The 25,928-nt window shown below is 51.5% G+C and overlaps 1 long non-coding RNA gene across 2 annotated transcripts in view; it reads right to left on the reverse strand.

The window, feature by feature from the left end:
• Positions 1-25,928, reverse strand: part of LOC110259480 — a 181,146-nt gene that overhangs the window by 136,977 nt on the left and 18,241 nt on the right. The window lies entirely within an intron of this gene.

Genomic DNA, 25,928 nt, shown 5'->3' on the forward strand with positions numbered 1-25,928 from the left:
GCAGGTGCTTTGCAAAGACTAAAGTTCCACGTTCCCACGGAAGGCAAAAGAGGTGCGCTCCCTGTTTTTGCGTCAGGAGGGGCCTATGCTGGCTCCCACCCAGGCCCTGACACCTCGCTCAATGTCCTTTTCGGTGGCTCACCTCTAACCCCTTTGACCTGTCACTGGCCCCAGGACACCCCAGCAGCCCTTCCCGGACCCGCCGTCCAGCCCAGCGCTCCACGACCAGCCTGCAGCTCACAAGGCTCAGGCCCGCATCTGGATAGATGCTTAGACACGGCGCAACGTGGAAGCAGATGCTCCATGGTCCAGGGAGGCCCACACAGGCCATAAATCCTGGCCGGATGGCATCCCCCGCGCTCAGAGGCCAGGAAGCCTCACCCGGGGAGCCACACAGGTGGGTGCCGGTCTGGCAGAGGGCTCCCCCGTGCCCCCTCGCAGGCAGCCTGAACAGATGAGCCCTCACAAACACGGATTCCATTTTCATACAAATGTCTGTGGTTGTGGCAAACACACGACTGGGAGACAGAAATATGACATCAACGCCAAGTCCGTTCTGCGGAAGATGCGTCCTGGTGTTCAGGGGGCCGTGTTAGCCACCTGTCAGAAGCGGTGCAGGAACCAGATGGAGCTCTGTGGAGAAGCATCAAACAAGTTGGAGATGAGTCTGCATGGGGGGGGGCTTGTCATCAGGCCCAGGGAGCTGCGGTGGGGGAGGCTGCGTGACGCGGGAGCCCGAATAATGAATCACAGTCTGTTCCGCTCCGCTGAGGCGAGCAGCTGCCGCCCCCGGACTGGCACTCCTGTCCCCCGAGGCCCCCTCTCTCCTTGGGGAGTCCAGCATGTTTCCCAAGGGGACCACCGAGTCTTAGAGCCCAGGGGGATCTGAGGCTCTGCCAGGCGTTTTCTGCCCCATCCCAGTCTCTCCTCCAGTTATCCTCTGAAAAAGATGAGTGAGGGCTCCTCTGGTGAGAGGCAACCCAAGACTCCATGGCATCCAAGTCCTGTCTCCAGGATGGTTATTTATTACCAGAAAGGCAGGGGAGGTGGGGGGGTGCTTCTCAGGTCCAAGTCACAGGGAACCCAGGGCTCAGGGACATTAAACGGGCGACCTGACTGCAGGGCGCCTTAGGGACTCTTGTCGGCTGAGAGATGCCGGAGCGTGTAGCCTTTTCACAAAGCTCCATGAGGGCCCAAAGTTCTCAGAACACATTCTGGAAGACACTGGATGGGCCCGCTGTTTTCCTTGTCACTGTGGAATGAACAAGTACTATTTAACGCTCCTCATTGATCCAGGTTACAAGGCCTGGAGCCCAGACAGGAGAGCCAGGTTCCTGCCACAGTCCTGCTCCAACTTCATGCCCCTGTGAGCATGTCACTTCAGCCTGTGCAGCCTCAGGTTTCCCATCGTCACACAGCAGTCGTCACACCTGCAATGGTCCCCTAAGAAGTTGAGAGGCTATGAGTATGTGGTACTGATTGCTGCTCTTTTCTTCAAAGAGTCTGTGCCCCTCGACCCTTGCCACATGGATTTGAGCTCACAGTCAGTGACTCTGTAAAGTGACAATCTTTTTTTTTTTTTTTTTTTTGTCTTTTTGTCTTTTCTAGGATTGCACCCGCAGCATATGGAGATTCCCAGGGTAGGGGTCGAATCAGAGCTCTTGCCACCAGCCTACACCACAGTCAGAGCAACGCAGGATCCGAGCCGCATCTGCAACCTACTGAGCGAGGAACCTTAACTCAGTGAGTGGGGCCAGAAACCGAACCCACAACCCCATGGTTCCTGATCGGATTCGTTAACCACTGAGCCACAATAGGAACTCCAGACAATCTTTTTCTAATTTATTGGCTCAATCAATATTTGCTGAGCCTCCACTATGTGCCTGGCATGTTCTTGGCACTGGGGACACAGCAGTAAACAAAAGGGACCAAGCCCTGCCCTCCTGGAGCAGACAGTTCAGAGAGAGCAGATGTCATCAACCTCCATACAAGGGATTGAATGGTGTTTCCATGCCAAAGAGGTCTGAACCCTTGAGTGGGCTGAAGGATTTTCAAACGCAGGCAAATAACAAAAGAAAGAGTGGCTTTCGCTCTGAGCCACTGTCTTGGGGATGTTATCTGACTTCAGGGAGGAGGAAGTTCCACCCCCACCAAATGTGCTTTCAAGCCCAAACCAACCTGTGCTGTCCATGCTGATTGTGGCAGCTGGAAGCCCCATGGACCCAGCCCAGGTTTCTTCTTTTTTATTTCTTTCTCTCTTTTTTGGCCACACCCACTGCACATGCAAGGTGTGGGGCCAGGGATCGAACCCATGCCACAGCTGTAACCAGAGCCACAGCAGTGACAATGCTGGATCCTTAACCCACTGAGCCACCAGGGAACTCTGGAGCTTCCTGTCCCTGAGCAGCCCTTCCTGGGCTTTAAGTTCCCTTTGAGGGTGGGAGAAAAAGCAAAGGAGAGTCGGGGAGCTTCTCATTCAACTGTGACTCCATGAGGACTTATTTTTACCTCCTGGCTAAAAAAGGACACATGAGTGGGCCACTTAAAGAAAATTGGTTTTTGTTCTCAGGTTTTGAGATACAAAGTCCAGTCTCAGGATTGGTCCCCTAACACACAAAAGCGTCTCTGCCAGACCAGTCCTGGGGCATCACATGTGCACCCCCAGACCCCAGCATATCCCAGGATCTGAAGAGACGGGGAAACAGGAGAGACCATTGAGACAGCCGGGGTGCAGATCTAGGACTGTACTCTGAGCCAGTTTTCTTCTTTTGTACTTTTGAGTAGAAAACTGCTCAAGAAGCCCTCCCCTGCCCTCTGGTGGGTGCCCTCCCATCATCCAGGCATAGGAGCACCTCAGGTGGGCCAAGCACCCTGGTTCATCCCTGTTAGCTTCCTGGGGGCTGCCATAACAAGCAGCCCCATAGCAGGTGGCTTAAGACAATAGAAATTCATTCTCTCGCTGCCCTAGAGGCTAGATGTCCAAAGTCAAGGTGGCTACAGGGCTGCGCCCTCTCTGAGCTCCAGTCCTTCCTTGCTTCGCCCTCACTCTGGGAATACAAAAATCCTGGGCATCCTTGGTTTGAAGATACATCACTCTAGCCTGTCTCCATTGTCACGTGGACGTCTTCTCTTGTGTCTCTACACACCTTCTTATAAGGACCCCACTCTTCGGATTTCAGGCCCTCCCTAAGCCTCCTAACTAACAATATCGGCAAATGATTTCCCAACAACAGCATCTGAGTATGAGAGGTTGTCATCTCTTGGGCAGGGCGATGTACCATTCAACCCCCAAGGCCCCCCATACACATGCTCTCCAGCATCGTGGTCTCACTCGGCTGCTTCTTCATCAGCATCTCAGGCTTTGGCAGGAAGAACATTCTGGAAAGATAGTCCAGCAGCTTCCCAGGATCCTGGGACAAGGGAGAGCCCAGACGGTGTGGTGGCAACAGAAGACTTGCGAATCCTTCCTGCAGTCTGGGTCTCACTCCTCAGAGCCTCCGTGGAGGCTGCGGGAGGACGGGGGGGCCTTTCCAGAGGGCACCAGTGTTCCCTGTTCTGGAAAAGCCAGGGCAGGGCCTGGGGGGCACAAAGCTCCAAGAGTCACTGTGACCCCCTTGCCAGGAGGAGTGTTGGCAAGGCTCCGAGCCCACCTGTGAGTCACAGCAGGGGGCCGCACCAGAGAGAGCGCTTGCTGGCCCTGGTCCAGTGGTATTTGCAAGGCTCCTTGGATGTGGTGGGTGGAGGTGGACAGCAGCTGTGCGCTGAATGAATGCAGAGGAAGTGTGAGGCTCAACAGCCCTGCCTTGGGAGCATCTGAACACCCACAGAAAGCTGGGGTGTGTGACGTGAGCAACAAAAGCAAGTGCAGCAGTGGGGCATGGGGTCGCATCCCAGCCAGAGCTGTTCTCCACACCACGGGGGCCATTTGCTTTTGCCGTTCTGTCCTTAGGGCCACCAGCCACTTAAGGACTCTGTTGGCACCACCATTCCCTCATCTGTTGAGGGAGGAAGAGCAGGGCAGGGATAGTGTCCTTGAAAGGCTGTGGGCAAGGGTTGAACCATCTCATGCAGGTACAGGTTAGTTTAGCGCCAACCAACGCCTCTCTCAAGAGAGCTCTGCAGATGGGCGTTTGCCTCTGGCTTTGGACCCCCAGGCCGAGCGACCCCTGGATGCCCGAGCGGGGGCTGTGCGTGGTGACACCTGACTGATAACTCGATCAGCAACATCCATATGCTTTGACGCACAAGCATACTTCCTGTAGCGTGACAGCAAAATACTGGAAACCACCCAAATTACCCAAAATAGGGAGAGCGTTAGATGAATGCAGAGCCACAGAGTGGAATTTTGTGCAGCTATTAAACCAAAGGCAGAAATACAACTCTCTCCACAGAGAACCCTCGTCCCGTAAAGTGGACACACCCACGTTTAGTACACGCACAGTGGGACCACAGGAAAAGATACCAACATGGCAGTCATGCTGACCCCTGGGTGAGGGGGGTATCTTTGTACTTTTCCATCCTGTCTCAATCATCTAAAGACAAATTACTTAGAATAAAATGAGCTTGGAGTGTTTCACGATCATGCGCCAAGGCTGATAAGGATCCAACATGGGTTGGGATTTAAGGAGGCCTCTTGCTCTCCCTGGAGTCGTGCAACATTCTTGGGGCTCCCGCACAAAGCAGAATATTCCAGAAGACTCTAACATCTGCAGTCCTCCCTGGTCACCCCCTGATGGGGCATCAAGGGGGAAACCTCTGCCAGGACCACCGCATCCACTCTCCTCCCTGAGGTCCCGTCCATCCTCAGAGAACACCTGGGCCTGGGAGACCATTGCTGTTGCTGCGAAACCTGCAAACCAAACCACCAGGCCCTTCCCAGGTTTAGGCAAAGGACCGCAGATGCTTCAGCGAGCAAAACAGATTCATATCCAAATTAACTGTCCCTGCATTCTGTGTCTTACACTTAGGAAGGTGTAACGGGGACCAGGACCTCTGAGGACAGATGCTCTGGTGTGTGTGGCCTTGGAAAAGGCCCCTGGAAGGACAGGCGGAATCCAGCAGGAGCTCCAGGAAGGCTCAGCTGAGGGCTTGGGTCTGGCATCAGGTGTGGCCAAGCAGTGAGCCTGCGGCGGGGATGCGAAGCTACTATGACATGGTGCACCCTGGGAGGGACCGACATGTCACTGCGAGAGGCAGAGACAAAGATCCTGAGCAAAGGGCAGAACTGTGGACCTCTGGAATGTGTGACCTTGGCTCTCCATTTTGCCCCTGGCTCCCCAAGGCCCTCCGTGAGCCTGGATCTAGAGGTTCAGGGAAGGGCACCAGCAATGGATCCTCTGAGGCTTCCCACATCCCAGGAGCCTGAACCTGCCCCTACCAGGGTCCATCTGTCCCCCAGGTGGTTTTGTCCCCTGGCCTTGGGGTCCCTGGTCCAAATACACCCACACAGGCATTCTCCACCAAGTCAGAAAAACAGGGCTGTGCCCTGGTGGGAGGAAGTTTGAGGTGGTCTAATCACAGAAGGGGCAGCCTCAAGAGGTACCCACAGCAACGTGCCAGCCAGAGAATTTGCATCTTTCTCCCAAGCCTGCTCCCAGGCTGCTCCCAAGCCCTCCCTGAGCCCCGTGCACACGTGGCGGTCTGCCCAGTCTCAGGCTCTGTCACCCTCTGCAGGGGCACCGGAGCCTGACACTCAGGCCTCATATCACATGCTGCCCAACAGCTGGTGAAAATGGGAAGGCCTCCCACAGCCTAACCGCCTTGTCCCGCATCTGCCCCCACAGAAAAGGCCCGCTACCAACAACTCCCCCAGCCACGGCAGCTCGGTTCCCTGCCAGTCACTGAATTACTCCAACAAGCCCATCGCATCCTCCCACAGGAAGAGGGCGCCACCTCACCCTCCTGATACTATAAACCTGCCTCTCACAAGCCCTGGTTGTCCACCCTGTTCCCACACGCAACCTCTTTGTGGCCCTGTCTGGTGTTCTGCGTCCGCCTTGCCCGGGCTGGGAGCAGATATGACCCAGAAATTGTGTCACTCTCTCCTGGCCACCACTGGGTGCTCTGTGTTCAGCATCCCCATCACCCTATGGGGAATACGAGGCTATGAAAACATCCTTATGGGAGTTCCCGTCGTGGCACAGTGGTTAACGAATCTGACTAGGAAACATGAGGTTGCGGGTTCGATCCCTGGACTTGCTCAGTGAGTCGAGGATCCGGCATTGCCGTGAGCTGTGGTGTAGGTCGCAGACCCAGCTGGGATCCCGCATTGCTGTGGCTCTGGTGTAGGCCGGTGGCTACAGCTCCGATTTGACCCCTAGCCTGGGAACCTCCATATGCTGCGGGAGCAGCCTCAGAAAAGGAAAAAGACAAAAAGAAAAAAAAAAAAAAAACATCCTTATATTCTCTTCGCAGAGTTGGAGGGGTGGGGGCTGGTGGCCTGGGCAAAGCCAGCCAGAGGAGGCACCCCACCAAAGTGTCCAGGTCAGGACTTGACTCCCCGCAGCCTGGGGCTCTGGCCCTGAGAAAGGACCGCTCCGCCAGGCTGCCCAGAGTCAAGAGGTCTGGACCACTTCCACTATTCTAAGGCTCCGATGCATTAAAAACCAAAGACCTGCCAAAATAGAGCTTTAAGCCTGTGGCATGATCTAAATGCTCACTTTTAACAAATGACTGCCTTTAACATCAAAACCTCACTGGGGAGTTCCCATCGTGGCGCAGTGGTTAACGAATCCGACTAGGAACCATGAGGTTGCAGGTTTGATCCCTGCCCTTGCTCAGTGGGTTAAGGATCCGGTGTTGCCGTGAGCTGTGGTGTAGGTCACAGACCCAGCTCGGATCCCGAGTTGCTGTGGCTCTGGTATAGGCCAGTGGCTATAGCTCCGATTGGACCCCTAGCCTGGGAACCCCCATATGCCACGGAAGCAACCCTAGAAAATACAAAAAGACCAAAAAAAACCAAAAAACCTAATTCCTAATGTCTACATGGGAAGAGATGGTTGTGAATGTGAGACTTAGGCCAAAAGGCTCTGGCCCAGGCTGGGCCCTGCACCCCCAGAGGGAGCACTGGGGCCATATGTGTGACCATGAGGCCAAGGCATCTCCCACCCGTTTCCTTCTCATCCCCTCCCTGTGTCTCCCCTCTCCTCCCCTCAGACCTCGGAGCCCCGCAAGACATGGAGACCTAGGGCCCTGGCAGCACCAGCTGCTCCCTGCTGGCCAGTCCTCTGCCTTGCCCCGGGGAACTTGGTGGGCCATGGTTTGCCCAGGGGTGCCCGATTTCCAGCCCTCCAGCCAAGGATCTATATGACCGTGTCATCACTCTGCCATCATGGGCAGCAAAGCTTGGACTCGTCGGCAAAGGCTCCGCATGTGAGAACTGAGGCCAACCCCCCATGTTTTCCTCATGGCCTCATCTCTGTCTCCTGACACAGCCCGGAGCCTTGTGCACCCCCCTCCTGAAGCCCGGCAGCCTACATTGTGCAGGCACCCCTCCCCCAGAGCCCTCACCTCTCCCCAGTCTGCCTCATAGGTATAGGGTGGTCTCCCTGTGCCCCCTGGACCGCTGGAGATGGCTGGCACAATGGCACTGACCATGAACCACTGTGCCTCCATCATCCCTGTGGCCATCATACTCTAGTGGCCAAAGACCTCAGCCCCATGTTCCCTGCTCTGGTCTCGGAGAGGCCACGGCTGACCCTCTGACCTCCTTCCACCAGATTCAGGTGCTGAGGTTACCAGATGTTTCCAGGGAGCAGGAGGGAGGTCTCAGCTGTTGGGGTGTGGGTGCTTCTGGTCCCAGAGAGGTGTGGCTTCTGCGGGATGGTCCTTCTTTCTTTCATGGCACCCTCACTGCCTACCCACTGCATGCCCAGCCCTGGGCACGGGGCTCGGGATACAGGGAGAAACAAGCCAGACACTGCCCCTGTCCTCATGGAGCTCGCCATCTTGTAAAGGTGCCAGTCAGCCAAGAACGGCACCATGAGGGCACGATAACTATTAGAACGTGAGGTTCTTAAGAAAGACACAGTGCTCAAGAGTGTGCACCGGGGCCACTGTCCCACCAGGGCAGGGGGGCAGTGGTCAGGGAAAGCCCACCTGCAGAGTTGAGGTCGGGGTGTGAAGGGGCTCTTAGGTGCCCTGTGCTCGGAGAGGAGTGCCACGTGGAGCCAGGGCTTGGTGCCTCTGAGGTCCCAAAAGAGGGCACCTGGGGTCCCAGGGTGAAAAGCAGAGTGGGAGTCACTGACAGCAGGTGGGGCCAGAACCCCCAGCCCTGGGATGTGTGTGGCCCACTCAAGCGCCTTGCTCAGGGGGACTCCTCTGAGCAGGGTCCCTGGATTGACCCTGGAAGCTGGATGCTCCCCTAGAGGCCCCAGCTGTGGCCTCGGCCAGCTCATGGTGTCCGAGAAGAAGCCAGTGAGGACAGAGGGCCCAGAGGTCTGATCAGACGAGGGACAGAGTACGGAGTAGGGCCACGAGAGGGCACTGGGGTGGGACTTCCCTCTGTGTAGCCGAAGGCTGCTCCCAGAGGCTCCGGACCTGCTCCTTCAGGCCAGGCCTGCTGGTTATAAGGGGGTGGTGGTGGGAGGAGTAGGGGGGAGGCTATGTGGAGCCAGGGCTCTCTGCCACACTTTAGACCCTCTGCCCGTCCCTGTACCGTCAGCCCCATGAGCAGCCCCCCCAGCCGGTACTTACTTTCAGCTCTGCCGCTGGGTAAGGAAGCTCCCAGAGGTGCCATATTTAAGGCTGTGCCAACATGGCTATTTGGAAAATACTGCTTCTCAGGCATGGGGTGGACGCTCAAGGGGACTTGGGGTTGCTCCTCCAGTCAGAGCCACTGGCAGCCCGGGCTGCAGAGGCTGCTGGGAACAGGTATGGTCACCACAGTGGACATGGCCCAGTGACACAGGACAGCCTTCCTGGCTGCGGGGAGGCTGGTGTGCCCGCTGGGGCTGGCCTTCGCCCTCACTGCTCTCTGCCTCATACCCGCCTCATCCCCTCCCATCTTCAATGGTTCCAACCCCGCCACCCCTCAACCTTCGGCTCAGAGGCCCCTCCTCCCAGCCTCCTTGGCCTTGATGCTCTCAGGGCACCGCAGCTGGCTCTGTTCCTGCTGCAGAGCAGGTCTCTGCTCCACAGAGGCAAAGGGCCGGGAGCTTTATTGTTTATTTTCCTCTCATCCCTGCCTCCAAACACCCTCCACCACATCTCCATTCCTGCAGCTTGGAGCCATCGCGGGCAAATCCCATAACCTTGGGGGTCACTTCCCGCCAAAAGGATGATCGCATCTCATCTTCTGAGATTGAAAAGTCCTGTCTAGCCTGGTTTAAATCAGAACTTGACACGACCACGGGAATATACTTAACACGAGTCAACTGTACATTTATCGATGGTCAAAATGGTAAATTTTACATTATATATATTTTAGCACCATTAAAAATAAATATTTTTAAAATGCTTTTTAACATTTAATTTTTTTTTGTTTGTTTGGTCTTTTTGGGGCCACACCTGCAGCATATTCAATACCAGGCTAGGGGTTGAACTGGAGCTATAGCCGCTGGCCGACACCACAGCCACAGCAACGCAGAATCCGAGCCATGTTTGTGACTTACACTGCAGCTCAAGGCAATGCCGGATCCTTAACCCACTGAGAGAGGCCAGGGATCGAACCTGCGTCCTCATGGATGCCAGTCAGATTGGTTTCCACTGAGCTACAATGGGAATTCCTATTTTTTTATTTTTTTTAATGATTTATATGTTTTCCTTCACAGATGGTTTACAGTGTTGTGTCAGTGTTTTGTTTGTTTGTTTGTTTGTTTGTTTATCTTTAACTTCACAACCAGTTTAAGCTCTTTTGCAGCCCCAGCTCAGGCCTGGACCTCAGCTCAGGGACCAGTGCTCAGGGCAAGTCAAGCAACTACGTGAGGAGAAAGAAGCAGGACCAGTAGGAGGTATTTATAGATCACCCACACACAAAGGCTGATTAGAAGGAATTGGCTCACACAATTATGGAGGCTGGCAAGCTCAAAATCCAATGTCCTGGTTCAAAGGTCATCAGGCAGGAAATTCTCTTACTCAAGAGACAGGCTTTTGTTCTAGTCAGTTTAGCCACAGGTTGGCTGAGGCCATGCACACTGGGGAGAGCCAGCTGCCTTGCCCAGTCTACAAATTCGAATGTTCATCTTCTCCAAACACACCTTCACAGAAACACCCACAATAATGCAACATATGACCCAGTACCTGGGCCCCAAGGTCAGTCAAGTCAACACATAAAATTAACCAGCCCAGAGGTACCACCTCACACCAGTCAGAATGGCCATCATTAACAAGTCCACAAATAACAAATGCTGGAAAGGGAGTGGAGAAAAGGGAACCCCCAGCACTCTTGGTGGGAATGTAAGCTGGTACAACCACTATGGAGAACAGTATGGGGGAACCTTAGAAAACTATACACAAAACTACCATATGACCCCGCAATCCCACTCTTGGGCATACAGCTGGACAAAACTCTACTTAAAAGAGACACATGCACCCCGCATGTTCATTGCAGCACTATTCACAATAGCCAAGACATGGAAACAACCCATTTGTCCATCAACAGATGATTGGATTAAGATGTGGTGTGTGTGTGTATATACACACACACACACACACACACACACACATATATATATATATACACATAATGGAATACTACTCAGCCATAAAAAGGAACAAAATCATGCCATTTGCAGCAACATGGATGGAACTAGAGACTCTCATACTGAGTGAAGGAAGTCAGAAAGAGAAAGACAAATACCATATGATATAAGTTATATCTGAAATCTAATATATGGCACAAATGAACCATATATTAGAAAAGAAAATCATGGACATGAAGAACAGACTTGTGGTTACCAAAGAGGAGAGGGAGGGAGTGGAAGGGATTGGGAATTTGGGGTTAATAGATGCAAACTATTGCCTTTGGTGGATAAGCAATGAGATCCTGCTGTGTAGCACAGGGAACTATATCTAGTCCCTCAGGACGGAGAATGATAATGTGAGAAAAAAGAATGTATACATGTATGTGTAACTGGGTCACCATGCTGCACAGTAGAAAATGGACAGATCACCGTAAACCAGCTATAATTGAAAAAATAAAAATCATTATAAATGAAAGTAAAATAAAATTAGCATAAGAAAAAAAAATGAACTATACTTCAATGATAATAATAATAAAGAACTAGAGAAGCTGGGGGATAAAAATTAAATTAAGTTAACCAGCCCGGTGGCAGGAAGCAAAGACAGTAGACATGAGTCAGGAGGCCCAGGTTCCACTCTGTTGCTGGCTCTCACTCCTGGCCGACCTCTCTGGGCCACTGTCTGCATATCTTAGCAGGTGAAACACAGCCTGCGAAGCCCTCTTTCCACTGTAAAGTGCTCTACGCATGTGAGCTCCAGTGGTGGTGGTGGTGGTGGTGATTGTGACATATTTTAGCCACTGTTGGTACATGACCTGAGGTTGCTGAGGACCTGGGCAGGGTGCCCATGTGCCACTGGGGTGGGGGTAGGAAGGGAAATCATTGCCAAATACCCTCCTGGCATGTTGATTTCCGGAGGGGATTTATGGGCCCTCATAGTCATTATTTCAGGGCGACTTATCCAAAAAAAAAGCGCCCGTGGCCTCATCATAAGCACTTATTCCACTGGCAAGTTGTTTGCACAACACAACAGACATCAATAATGATGGTCACGGAGCCGTAAATCTTCTAAGCCTGCCTTCCCTTCCTGGGGACTAAGGCCCTCGATTTGGTTCTCTGAGAGCTCCGGAGTTTCTGAATAGATAACAGAATCCTCAAGCCCATTAAGCAAGGTAATTTACAATACTGACGGGCCAAATTCAAGGAAATGCATTAGAGCAGCTTCCCATTTGGCTTGGAGAAAAGGCATTATTCTAAGCGCACACACCATGAATGCTGTTAGGTTGACAATGAGGACGCGGGTTAGCTCTCCAAACGAGTTTATTTAGCCGCCTTACCATGAGGTGCATTAATTTGGAGAGAACGTTGTACCACTAGACACGATTCTCCAAGCCCTGATGGAGGCACCTGGGACCTCATTTCCAACCCATTAAATAGGCATCAGTGGACCTTATAACAGAAGGAACGGGACAAAAGCAACTTTGCTTAGAGCGCTCAGACCTTAAGCTCTCCCTTGCCAAAGGTGGGAAATAAAGAAGCCATTCCAAGCTTTGTACTGCAGAAGCTTCCAGAGGCCCCGGGGAGAGTTTAGAAGAAGGAATTAAACACAAACTGAGATCTGTGAAATTGCCCCCACCCTTTTTTTTATTCCTTTCTCATGTTTTAAATGACAAGCTCAAGTTTGGTTCTGTTCTCTGCTGCCCTATCCAGCTTGCATGCCCTCTCATCCCACTGGAGTGGACGCTGCATCTCCAGGTGCCATCGAGCCGGGAAGCTCCCACCCAGAGACAAGACATCAACTCTCTGTGCTATTCTGTGACCCGACCGTGGAACAAGCCAAAGAAGCAGGAGAGAAGCTAACCCATAATTCAGTACTGATTGGGCAGCCATTGGATAGCTTTGTACAAGGGACAGAAAACCAGCCCAAACTCAACTTAGGCAAAACCATGAATGGACTGGTAATTGGGATCAACCATCCCAACCAGTAAGGTCAATTTACCCTTTCTTTGCCTGTTGGCTCTGTGCCATGAGGCGCCCAGAGTGGCCAGGTGGCAGCCTCGATTTCCAATTGCACTGTGTGGGTGCTGTGTTTCCTGGTGGAAGACTTTCTCCCTTGGAAATCAAGACTTCCAAACAAGCTGAGCACAAAGTTGTAGGGCCACGAAGCAGAAATCATCCGAGTGGGTTACAGGGAATAGCAGTGAAGCGTGTTACTCCAACGTTCACTCGCTTGAGCCCCAGATCCCTGTATTCTGGCTAGAGGGGGAACAGCCCCAGAACGGGTCCTTGCTTCAAAGTGGCAGCTGCATCATCTAAGATAGCATCCCAGTCCTTTGGAATGCTGTCTATCTCCCAGCTGGGACCACACATGAATCTTCAATAGGCCCTTCCACTGTTACATGGAGTTGAACCATTGAAACTGCTGATTTTTTAAGTCAAAAACAAGCGTCTTTTGTTATTACCATTGCTTTTTAGGGCCGTACCCGTGGCATATGGAGGTTCCCAGGCCAACGGGCCCATCAGAGCTGCAGCTGCCAGCCTCCACCACAGCCCCAGCAGCTCAGGATCCAAGCCACATCTGTGACCTACACCACAGCTCTCAACAAGCCAGGTCCTCCACCCACTGCGCGAGGCCAGAGATGGAACCCGCATCCTCATGGATCCTAATCGGGTTTGTTAGGGCTGAGCCACACCAGGAGCTCCACTCAAAAACGGCTGAATACAGGCCATTTCACATGTTTCAACCTACGTGCTGGCAGCTTCCTCTGGACAGCGGGTGACCTGGTGAGACCAGCGAATTCCACAGGCACGTCCCCCTTGCTGTGCTGCTTTTACAATGAAATGTGTTCCTTAGTCAGAAGCAATGTCATCCGGGTACGTTCACATGAATAAGGCCTCTATGTGCCCATCACGGGTGGGGCCGGCAGCACGAAGGGAAAGCAAAACCACATACTGAATACCTGACTATTCCAGAGGGGCCAAACTGCTCTCCCCTCCATGATGGAAGCGGTCCAATATGCCACCCAGTGGCGCCAGAGCAGGGGCTCGGCATTGGTCTCCACGGCTGCCAAGACAAGCACCCGGCAAGGCCAGGGTTGTCTTTATTTTATTTCACCTCACCCGTGGCATGTAGATGATTCTGGGCCAAGGGATCAAACCCGTGCCACCACGGTGCTCCAAGCTGCAGCAGTGACCACGCCAGATCCTTAGCCTACTGCACCACAAGGGAACTCCAAGCCCAGGTGTAGCCTCCATTCCTTCCACCTTGGGTTCTTTGTTCGCGGGCCCTTTGAGCAAGCCCTGGGATCACTGGGGAAAGAAGTTCACTGACTGTACAGGGTCACCAGGCCCATGGAGAAGAGACTTGTGGTTGCCAAGGGAGGGGGAGGGAGTGGGAGGGACTGACCATTTGCAATTAGCAGATGCAAATGATTGCATTTGGAGTGGATAAGCAATGAGGTCCTGCCGTATAGCTCAGGGAACCATACCTAGTCACGTGTGATGGACCATGATGGATAATGTGAGAAAAAGAATGTGTGTATACACGCGCGCACACACACACACACACATATATATATATACATACATGACTGGGTCACTTTGCTGTACTGCAGAAATTGACAGAACATAGTAAATCAGCTATTACAAAAAAATTAAAATCTTAAAATTTAAAAAAAATTTTGAAAAAAAATTTTAAGCTCTTAAATATTTCTAGTGTACATTCAGGATTAAGGATCACTAATCTGGAAAAAAAAAAAAGTCATGGGAATTCCTGTCGTGGCTCAGCAGAAACGAATGTGACCAGCATCCATGAGGATGTGGGTTTGATCCCTGGCCTCGCTCGGTGGGTTAATGATCCGACATTGCTGTGAGCTGTCCTGTAGATCTCAGATGCGGCTCAGATCTCGTGTTGCTGTGGCTGTGGCATAGGCCAGCAGCTATAGCCCCAATTCACTAGCCTGGGAACTTCCATATGCTGTGGGTGTGGCCCTAAAAAGCAAAAGGAAAGGAAAGGACAGAAAAGAAAATAAAGGAAAAGAAAAGAAAAAAGAAAAGAATAAAGAAAGCAACCATGTCCGCCTGTTCACTAACCCCTCCTGAGCAGTGGATGTGATTTGGTGAGAATTCACATGGGATACCTCACCTTCACATCCTTCCTGACAGGTGTATCTACAGCTCATCCTGGCCTCTGCCAATTTCTGATCCTCTTCTTTCCAAGCTCCTGACCATCCAGTCAAGCTATGAGCCATTGCCCATGAGTTACAGCAGAGTCACGCTTGTGGCCAGCGCTGCACCCGGAGAAAATGGACAACCACAGGTGACTCTTAGATCTCTGTCCCCTTGGAGGATTCCTCTTCACCACTCTTCTGTTTCCGCCCTATCAACCCTCTTCCAGAACCTTCCAGAGCTTATCCTGCAAAATCTTTTGTAACCCAGGCTCATTTTTGTTCCTCTCACTCAAGTAGTTATAGCAACACACCCATATGGCCGTAAGCATGGATTGAGGGAGAGGAGTCCGTGCAATAAGCATCTGCTTAAGCCCCTTGCATCTTACTTGTACTCACTAGTTCCTTTAGCCGAAGCTTCCACTTGAGGGAGTGCTGCTCTGAAAGCCCATCCTATGGCTGCGCTCACATGAGACCCGGTGCATGCTGGGTAGTTCGGGTTGCTTCTTCCCTGAAATCAGGAATTTAGTGTGCAGGGGCCTGTAGGAAGCCAGGAGCTGTTTCTCAAATGGAGACTAGTTCTTTGTATAAAAGAGCATGGTTTTTCCTCAGAAGTCCAAGGATCTCTGCCCTGATTTTCCTCTTAGGGTTTACTGGTGCCTTCACGCAGTATCCCTAGACACTTGCTAGATCCTAAAACTCCGTCTCAGAGCATCTGTGCTGCTGCCCTGGATTCCTGCAGAGTTTTCTCTCACTTTGGGCTCTTTGCAAAGCTATAAGCCTGTCAATTCATAAACAGGTCAGAGCAGCACACTCGAATGGTGGCTATATTGCTTCCAAGACCCAACGAGGCCCCCAAGCATTGTGTCTCTTTAAAGGCAAGGGGTGCAGGATGTAGCAAATTTTCTTTCACTCTGGAGGGCAAATCTCCATGTTCTCCAAATCACTGGACTCTAAAAGACTTCCAGGAATTTTCAGGGGGCTAATCTCTCACCCTCTGGCTTGTATATGTCTTTCAAAGATATTAAGTACTACCACGTATCTGGTCCAATCAGCAAGCTGTCATCACTGCAGTGTATCTGCTGTGTCCTGTGGAATCCTAAGGTGATCAAGACCTCTAGCATCTATATTATGGCAAATACAGGAAAAATGACATAACCCTGGGATGATACGAGAAAGGTACCCTGTCAACAGTGCACCTGACCCACGAAATCAAAAGTATTTGTCAGATCAAAAACATGCACACTAGGAGTTCCTGTCATGGCTCAGTGGTTAACAAATCCAACTAGGAACCATGAGGTTGCGGGTTTGATCCCTGGCCTCTTTCAGTGGGTTAAAGATCCGGCGTTGCCGTGAGCTGTACTGTGGGTCACAGATGCGGCTCAGATCTGGCAGTGCTGTGGCTCTGGTGTAGGCTGGTGGGTACAGCTCTGATTAGACCCCTAGCCTGGGAACCTCCACATGCTGCGGGTACGGTCCTAGAAAAGACAGAAAGACAAAAAAAAAAAAAAACATGCACACTAGGTGCCAGGGGCTGTGCTGATTTGTTCTGATAAAGATACTGCGACTAGAACTGCGGCTGCAATTAGAATTACCAACTGACTTAGGCTTATGATAATGCACAGTCATCTTCCAAGATTCTGCCCCCTCACCACCTTCCCACACAGGCCAAATACATGAGTTAAACGGGCCTGTGAGAGAAATCACTCCCTTATTAACTTTTGATGCTAATCATCTCTGAAATCCTTCCTCTCCCCTCTACCCCTACCAAGGATGCAGCACTGCTTTTGGCTTATTGTCCTTGGAGGAGGAGGAATTTCTGTGTTAATTCCCACTTCACGGGTCCAGGAACTAAGGCGATGATTCTACCAAGTGCAGAGTATGTCCATGCCAGTTACACATGTAGAGCCCAGGGAAACATCACAGAGGAGGCCCCATGGACCCTCTTTACCATGAGGTAAAGACTGTCCAAAACCCCATTTATCACCTGACCATCACAAATTTTTCCTTGCATACACACATGCACACACACACACACACAATGGAATACTACTCAGCCATAAAAAAGAACAAAATAATGCCACGTGCAGCGACATGGATGGAACCAGAGACTCTCACACTAAGTGAGGTAAGTCTGAAAGAGAAAGCCAAATACTATATGGTATCACATATCTGGAATCTAATATACGGCACAAATGAACTTTTCCACAGAAAAGAAACTTATGGACTTGGAGAACAGACTTGTGGTTGCCAAGGGGGAGGGGGAGGGAGTGGGATGGACTGGGAATCTGGGGTTAATAGATGCAAACTATTGCCTTTGCAATGGATAAGCAATGAGACCCTGCTGTATAGCACTGAGAACTATAACTAGCCACTTGTGATGGAGCATGACAGGATAATGTAAGAAAAAGAATGTATACTTGTATGTGTGACTGGGTCACTTTGCTGTAGAAAATTGACAGAACACTGTAAATCAGCTATAATAGAAAAAATAAAAATCATTATTAAAAAAATAAAATAAACTTTTTCCTTGCATAGAAAGACAAATATCACATGCTATCACATATGTAGAATCTTAAAAAAGTGATACAGGAGTTCCCGTCGTGGCGCAGTGGTTAACAAATCCAACTAGGAACCATGAGGTTGAGGGTTCGGTCCCTGCCCTTGCTCAGTGGGTTGACGATCCGGCGTTGCCGTGAGCTGTGGTGTAGGTTGCAGACGCGGCTCGGATCCCGCGTTGCTGTGGCTCTGGCGTAGGCCGGTGGCTACAGCTCCGATTCGACCCCTAGCCTGGGAACCTCCATATGCCTCGGAAGCGGCCCAAGAAATAGCAAAAAGACCAAAAAAAAAAAAAAAAGTGATACAAATGAATTTACTTGTAAAACAGAAACAGATTCACGGACTTCAAAAACAAACCAGTGGTTACCAAAGGGGAAAGGCGAGGGGGGGGTAAATTAGGAGTTTGGGATTAATACATACACACGACTACATACAAAATAGGTAACCAACAGAGACCTACTGTATATCACAGGGAACCTTACTCAATATTTTGTAATAACCCATATACATGGGGAAAGAATCTGAAAATGAACAGATATATGTACAACTAAATCGCCTTGCTGTACACCTGAAATGAGCCCATTATAAATCAACTATACTCCAATATAAAAGTTAGGAGTTCCCACTATGGCTCAGTGGTGAACAAATCTGACTAGCATCCATGAGGATTCGGGTTCAATCCCTGGCCTTGCTCAGTGGGTTAAAGATCCGGCATTGCTGTGAGCTGTGGTGTAGGTCTGATTAGACCCTTAGCCTGGGAACCTCCATATGCTGCAGGTGTGGCCCTAAAAGTCAAAAAAAAAAAAAAAAGATTCAGTGTCCAGGTGCCCCCAGAAGGACTGTATATCTTCTTGGTCTACAGTCTCCCCGGTAAACGACTATGGATCCCCTTGGGGAAGGCCTGGGAGCCGGTTTCTGGGTCACACTTGAATGTATCTGTGGCACTGTTGTAGGTTTCCTCCTCCAGAGGGCCAGGAACCGCCTTCATTGTGTGGTTTCGGGTATGTGGACAGACCTAGGGATGACAAACTGCAGGAGTGACCATTGCAGAGACTGCAGTTTAGCCTCTGGCCACTGGATCTAATTCTTCGTCTTATGGAGACCAAGTAATACTCGAGTGTGTGGCTCACTACTCCTCGTCTCTGGGGGCATCGCGATAGAGCAGCTACCAACACAAACGTCCAAGAACAAAAGCTTCAGATTACCACACTGAATACGCATGGAAGAGGAAGGAGGAGGATATTTGACTGTCACCAGTGTCATCTGGGGAATTTCCGTCGTGACACAGAGAAACAAATCCGACTAGGAACCATGAGGTTGCGGGTTTGACCCCTGGCCTTGCTCAGTGGGTTAAGGATCCGGCGTTGCCACGACCTGTGGTGTAGGTCACAGACATGGCTTGGATCTGGCGTGGCTGTGGCTGTGGTGTAGGCTGGCAGCTATTGCTCCGATTGGACCCCTAGCCTGGGAACCTCCCTATGCCACGGGTGAAGCCCTAAAAAGACAACAACAACAAAAAAATCAGTGTCATCTGGCCATGGCTTTCTCTGGTCACAACTGGCATTGAAAGCTGGTTTTCTCTAGACTTAACCTTCCTCTCATGAATGGTGGGTGGGATCTTTAGAGACCACCTTGAGCATATTTGCTCGCTTTCTCCAGTGGCTGACTGCTGATTTCCTCCCTCCCTCCATCTACAGGAATCTGGAGGTCTGTCTTTAGTGGTTTGCCTTCTTCCCTTCTGGTCTTTTTCTTCTTTTCTTTTCTTTTTTTTTTTTGGCTATGCCCGTGGCATGCAAAAGTACCTAGACCAGGGACCAAACTGCAACAGAGCAGTGACCCAAGCCATAGCAGTGTCAATGCTGGATCCTTAACCCACTGACGCATCAGGGAACTTCTGACTTAGCTTTATAGACCAGCCTCTTGCCCTGGTGCCCATACCTGGTCTCCAAGAAAATATGTATCAATGGCCCTGCTTTTGGTAAAAAGCACCGTTGGCTCCAAATGCTCTTCACACCTCTCTCCCCCATCCTGTCCTGTCCGCTTCACTCTATCTCATATTTAGACTCTTCAAGTATCTACCAGACACCAGCGCCCCAACTCCGGGGGTCACATCCAAGTGACCGTCCTGCAAATACTCTGCGGAGCCCTCTCTTACGAGACTTCCTAGGTTTGGGGTCTCAGATGAAACGTAGACAGGGAACCCCTTTCAACAACCTGTCACATTTGCAGAGATGATTACACATGCATGAATTGTCTCTGGAAGGATTCGCAAGAACAGCGATGGTACAGAGCAGAGGAACGGGGGACAAAGGTGGGCGGAGACTCGGTTTTCAGCATTTTGCACTGCTTGAATTAATTTCTCATGCACATGTTTGAGCCATTTGAAAAATACGGACTAACCCAATATATTTTAAATTACATTTTCTTTCACTTTTCTTCATTTTAGGGCCACACCTGCAGCACATGGAAGTTCCCAGGCTAGGGGTCAAATCGGAGCTGCAGCTACAGGCCTACCCCAGAGCCACGGTAATGCTGGATCCAAGCCACATCTGTGACCTACGCCACAGCTTGAGCCAATGCCAGCTGCTTAGCCCACAGAACAAGGCCAGGGATCAAACCTGCATCCTCACAAAGGCTATGTCAGGTTTTTTTGTTTGCTTGCTTGCTTGCTTGCTTTTTTAGGACCACACTTGCAGCATATAGAGGTTCCCAGGCTAGGGGTTGAATCGGAGCCACGGTTGCTGGCCTACACCACAGCCCCCAGCAACTCCAGATCCTAAACCCACTGAGTGAGGCCAGGGATTGAACCCACAACCTCATGGTTCCTAGTCAGATCTGTTTCTGCTGCGCCACGATGGGAACTCCCTAGGTCGGGTTCTTAACCTGCTGAGCCACAGTGGGAACTTCAAATCACATTTTCTTAATTGACCTCTTGGCTTCTGACCTCACCGAACTGTTTTCTCAGACAGAGACATTCAGAGTCTGAACTCGGGGGCTAGTGTGGTCTTGGGGCCGGTGCTAGGGAGCCAGAAAAGCCCACTACAGACTTGAGCAAAAAAAGCCCCGCAACTTTGCTGGCCTCAGTTTGATTCTCATGCTAGACATTTTCCCCGCCATCCCCCTGAATTCCCAGGAGTCAACCCAGCCATCAGGGCACCATGAGTAGAACTCCCATCTCAAGCCTGAAGGACACAGTCGTTCCTCCCCGTCCCTAGGACTGGGCAGGGGGAGGGCACGCTGCCTGGCCCAAGCCCCACTCCCTCCAGGTCAGGAGGCTACAAGGAGCTGGGGGCGTGAGAGCCCTGAAACACGTCTCCTGCTCCCCAGCCAGCCTCCTCTGAGCCCCTTCCCCAAGTTTCAGCCTCATAGCCCCTGAGAGACCTTCAATTTAACCTCTCCCCACCTCCGATGCTACCTCATATAATGGGAACGTTATAAATAGTACGTAAAATATGTGTATAATACCATACGCATTATCCTACACATAGCAGTTACATCATAAAGATCCTGTAGAGGGAGTTCCCGTTGTGGCGCAGTGGTTAACAAATCCAACTAGGAACCATAAGGCTACAGGTTGGATCCCTGGCCTTGCTCACTGGGTTAAGGATCCGGTGTTGCCGTGAGCTGTGGTGTAGGTTGCAGACATGGCTCGGCTCCCGCATTGCTGTGGCTCTGGTGTAGGCCGGTGGCTACAGCTCCAATTGGACCCCTAGCCTGGTAACCTCCATATGCCGCAGGAGCAGCCCAAGAAATGGCAAAATGACAAAAAAAAAAAAAAAAAAAAAATCCTGTAGAAATGAAATCAGGTAATCCCTAAGAAGAAGCTAGCCAATGAGAAAGAGGAGACCTCAAAACTGCTACCTATCATTATTATCACTATTATTATCATCATTCTTTTTTTTCTTTTTTCTTTTTTTTTTTTTTTTTTTTTTAGGGCACACTCCTGGCATATGGAGGTTCCCAGGCTAGGGGTCAAACTGGATCCTTAGCCGCCGACCTACGCCACAGCCACAGCCATGCCAGATCCGAGCCACGTCTGCGACCTACACACCAGCTCACAGCAACGCCGGATCCTTCACCCCCTGAGCAAGGCCAGGGATCGAACCCACAACCTCATGGTTCCTAGTCGGATTCCATTCCGCTAAGCCACGATGGGAACTCCTATTATTATTATTTTAAACAGGAGTACACAAATGCCCCCAACTGATGTACCAGGTCCCAGGTGAGGCACTGGGGCACGTGTCCTCCTTGGCTATCACTCGGGTATTGAAAGGCAAATCTCTCAAAATGGACTCGGGGTGAGCCTGCACACACAGACACAGCGTCCTTGAACTTGAGGCCTTGAATTTGAGGCCTTCCACAGCAAAGGGCCGTTGGGGTGAGGCCTGGCGATGGGGAGCAAGAGGCCCCGAATGTGGCCATGGCCTTGGACACGCAGACACTTTTCAGTTTCAACACTTTCTTTTTTTTTTTTTTTTTTTTTTGTCTTTTTGTCTTTGCCTTTTCTAGGACCACTCCCATGGCATATGGAGGTTCCCAGGCTAGTGGTCGAATCAGAGCTGTAGCCGCTGGCCTACGCCAGAGCCACAGCAACGTGGGATCCGAGCCACGTCTGCGACCTAGACCACAGCTCACAGCAACGCCGAATCCTTAACCCACTGAGCAAGGCCAGGAATCAAACCCGCAACCTCATGGTTCCTAGTCGGATTCATTAACCACTGTGCCACCAAGGGAACTCCAGTTTCAACACTTGCGATGGCTCTCTTCCCTCTGGCTGCCAGCAGGCAGGTGGTTGGGGGTGGGGTTAGCAGTGGCTGATAGATTAGCATTTTCTTTTCACAGGGGCCTAGAGAACAGGGGAGGAATTTGGAGAGGCTACAAAGATAACTCAGGGCTGCTTTGAACATCTGAACCAAAAGCACTTCTGAAGCCAAGAGGCAGGGCAGCAATATCGATCCATAAGTTCATCAGAGATGGAGCCTCAGACGCAGGAGGTACCGAGGGACCCAGGATCTGAACTCCTCTGCAGAGGTCGTCAGAGATCTCCCAGCCTACCCTTGCTGGGGACCAGACACAAAAATCCCTCCCAAGATAAAGAATCAGCCTTCCGAGTCCTGAGTGGGCCCTGGTGTTGTCAGTAACATCCATGGGGTCAATTCCAGGAATATCCCGCTTGTTCCCCAGACTGTCGGACCATAGCCAGAGCTGCATCGACAGAAATCGCCCAGAGTGGGTGCCAGCTTGTACCCTTCCTTCTCACCAAGGTCCTCCCCAAGTTAGAGGGCTCGGAGCCGACACAACCACACCCTGCCAACAGCCTCACCCCTCCCCCTCTGGGTGTGATACCCTGGGAACCTTGGGCTCCCAGGCTGTGGGAAAGATGGGACTTGTTCACAGGCTCCTGCCGGAGAAACTGCACAGCACAGGGGTGTGCCTCCTGAAACCACTGCTCCACGTGGCCAAGAGGTCTCTCAAAAGCAGTGCCATCCACGAATGCATACAGCATGTGGGGCATCTGCACACCCAGTCTCTAGCTCCCGCCAAGTGGCTGTCTGCTTTGGGAACATCTGTGTATCTCTAAGGAGGCAAGGTGACAAGTACCTGCCACAGAGCTAGCACCGTCAACAGAGGCCAAAGCCATCTCTCCAAGCTCATGCACAGAGTCAGGGGAGACGGGGACCGAACATAGAATGACTTGACACTGGGTCAGAGGGACCCCAAGTGCCCGAGGCTGGGGGGAGCGAGAGGTGATAGCTCTGCAGCCTTTTGTCCTCACTGTCAGTCAGAGCCTTGGACCCACTGTCAAAGCCAGAAGCCCTCTTCCAGCATCTGCAGAAACGCTGAAGCGTCACTTTTCCTGAGAACACAGGAAGAGAAGAAGGGTCCCCTTTATGGTGTAGTCACACTACCCCCTGCTGGAGAGAGGGCAGCATGACAACGCGACCTGCCCCGGCCCGCACTTGCAGACGTTTGTGAAGCGTCTATGGCAGGCAAGGCACCAGGTATACAGTAAGCACTCAATACACATTCATCGTTGTTACCGCGGTTGTTTAGTCGCTGTCACTGTTGCCCGTGTTGTCATCCAGTGAGCACCACGGAGGGCAGTGGGGGCCGAGAGAGGGAAGAAAGTGTCCACAATGGACCTCAGATGAGTGGGACTTAGAAAGGCGGAAAGGGGACCAGGAGCCAGAGCAGAGCCAGGCCAGATCAGCAGAGGCCACAGGACGTGCTCCTCTTCCTGACTCTGCCCGGGGCTGTCAACCACCAGAAAGAGAGCTTCTGCACATGGGAGCCCCATGGGCAGGGCCCTTCCTCAAGGGTGAGGGGAAGAAGCCGCCCACGTTTGCAAAACACCGTCGCAGCAACTGCATGTCCCACTCCTACAGACAACCTGGCCCCGACCAGCCCGAACGGGCACCAGTGCGGGCCGCCCAGCCCCTCCACCGCTTCCACCGGCTTACCCTCCACAAACTCGGCTGTTCCCCGCCCTACCAACATGTGCTGAACTGATCCAGCTTAATTTCAGCTGTAGCAGACCAAAACCTGGAGTGAGCTAACACGACCTTGCTGTTTTCACCAGGGTAAGAAAATGCCAAGATAAGTAATTGGCAGAGTTAATCATTTAACAACGCAATAGACCTTGTAATTAAAAATAAGCTGAAGGAGGCCACAAAGTGATACAGTAATGTTTCAAGGGCCAATTATGGAAAAGCCCCCTCTCATTGTGCTGGCAGAGCAAGAAGGGAGGAAGCAAACCCATTATGGCTCAGAGCAGTTCATGCATCCTGAAAACCCAGTGCTCGAAGTCTGGGCTGTCAGAAAGCTTTAGATTCATGTGGCCAATACTGGCTCACAGCTTCATGTATTTTCCCTATTTATTGATGGATCTATTTGTTGCTTTCTTTTTTGTTTTTGTTTTGCTTGCATCAGAAACTGAATTCCCCCTTCTCTCCCTGCCCTGACCCTCCTCCTCCCCTTCTGGTACGTTCCTAGAGAGTCCAAAGCACCATTTCTAATCTTAGGTCCCACAGCTCCTATTGTGGCTCAGCAGGTTACGAACCTGACTAGTATCCATGAAGATGCAGGTTCAATCCTGGCTTTGCTCAGTGGGTTAAGGATCCAGCATTGCCCTGAGCTGTGGTGTAGGTCACAGATGCAGCTTAGATCCTGCATTGCTGTGGCTGTGGTGTAGGCCAGCATCTGTAGCTCCGATTTGACCCCTCGCCTGGGAACTTCTATATTCCATGGGTGTGGTCCTAAAAAAAAAAAAAAAAACTCCTAGGTTGCTTTACTTCTTGGTGACCTTGAGTAGTGTTACCAAACAGCTTACTTGCTTTGTTCAGTAGAGCAGATTATAGAACAGGGTCCCTTTTCTTGGCTGACCCTCGCACCTACTCCCCTGAGAAGGGAAGGGGGCCTTACCACCGTCCCAGGATATGGCAGCTGTGACCTCTGTCGCCCCCTAGCGGTGATGCTGACCAGCTTCCCTCTGCTCCTCAGGGCAGGCTCCTGAGTCAACTTCATTCCAACCACCGACACAGCACATCACAGAGTCCACAGATTTCTACCCAGAGAACCTCTCCGAAGCTGTTTTCTCCGGGCCTAATTATTTTCTTTTATTTTTAAATCAATATGTTTCCATCGCAATGAATTCTGACCATGGTCTCATAGACTTTTTCTCCCTCACAAAAAAAATTCTGTGTTTCCTCAAAAGTCTAAGCCTGCCCGTGGAGGGATGCTGCGTATGTGAACAGCAGCATCCTGCCCATGACAGTGGACAAAAGGGAAAAACAGCTGGGCAACCCGGTGGGAGGGGCAGAGAGAGAGAGGATGGGGGAGCCCCAACAAGGAACGAAGGACTGGAAGCTTTATTTACCAGTGTGGCCAAAAGAACCTCAAAACGACACCCAGCAGGTAAGATGACCCTGCCTGGGGAGTTCCCTTGTGGTCTGGTGGTTGGGACACAGCCCTTTCACGGCTGGGGACCAGGTTCACTCTGGGCTCTGGAAACTGAGATTGCACATCAATCTGCTACTGCATGCCACCAAAAAAAGATGCCTGGAGTTCCTGTCGTGGCTCAGTGGTTAATGAATCCAACTAGGAACCATGAGGTTGCGGGTTCGATCCCTGGCCTTGCTCAGTGGGTGAAGGATCCGGCATTGCCGTGGGCTCTGGTGTAGGTCACAGACTCGGCTTGGATCCCGCGTTGCTGTGGCTCTGGCGTAGGCCGGTGGCTACAGCTCCGATTCAACCCCTAGCCTGGGAACCTCCATATGCCACGGGAGCAGCCCTCAAAAAGGCAAAAAGAAAAAAAAAACAACTGTCTGCCCGCCTTCCTTTGTGCTAAGACTCCAGGCCCATAAGACAGAAGGCTCCTAAGAACATGATCAAGGAAAGAAGTCAGAGATGCAGAGCGGTATTTGGGGTTTTATTGGGGTTTTGGGGTGTTGCTTTTTTTTTTTTTGCTTTTTAGGGTTGTACCCGCGGCATATGGAGGTTCCCAGGCCAGGGGGCAAATCGGAGC

Source organism: Sus scrofa, chromosome 2 (genome assembly GCF_000003025.6).
Source record: "Sus scrofa isolate TJ Tabasco breed Duroc chromosome 2, Sscrofa11.1, whole genome shotgun sequence".
NCBI lineage: Eukaryota > Metazoa > Chordata > Mammalia > Artiodactyla > Suidae > Sus > Sus scrofa.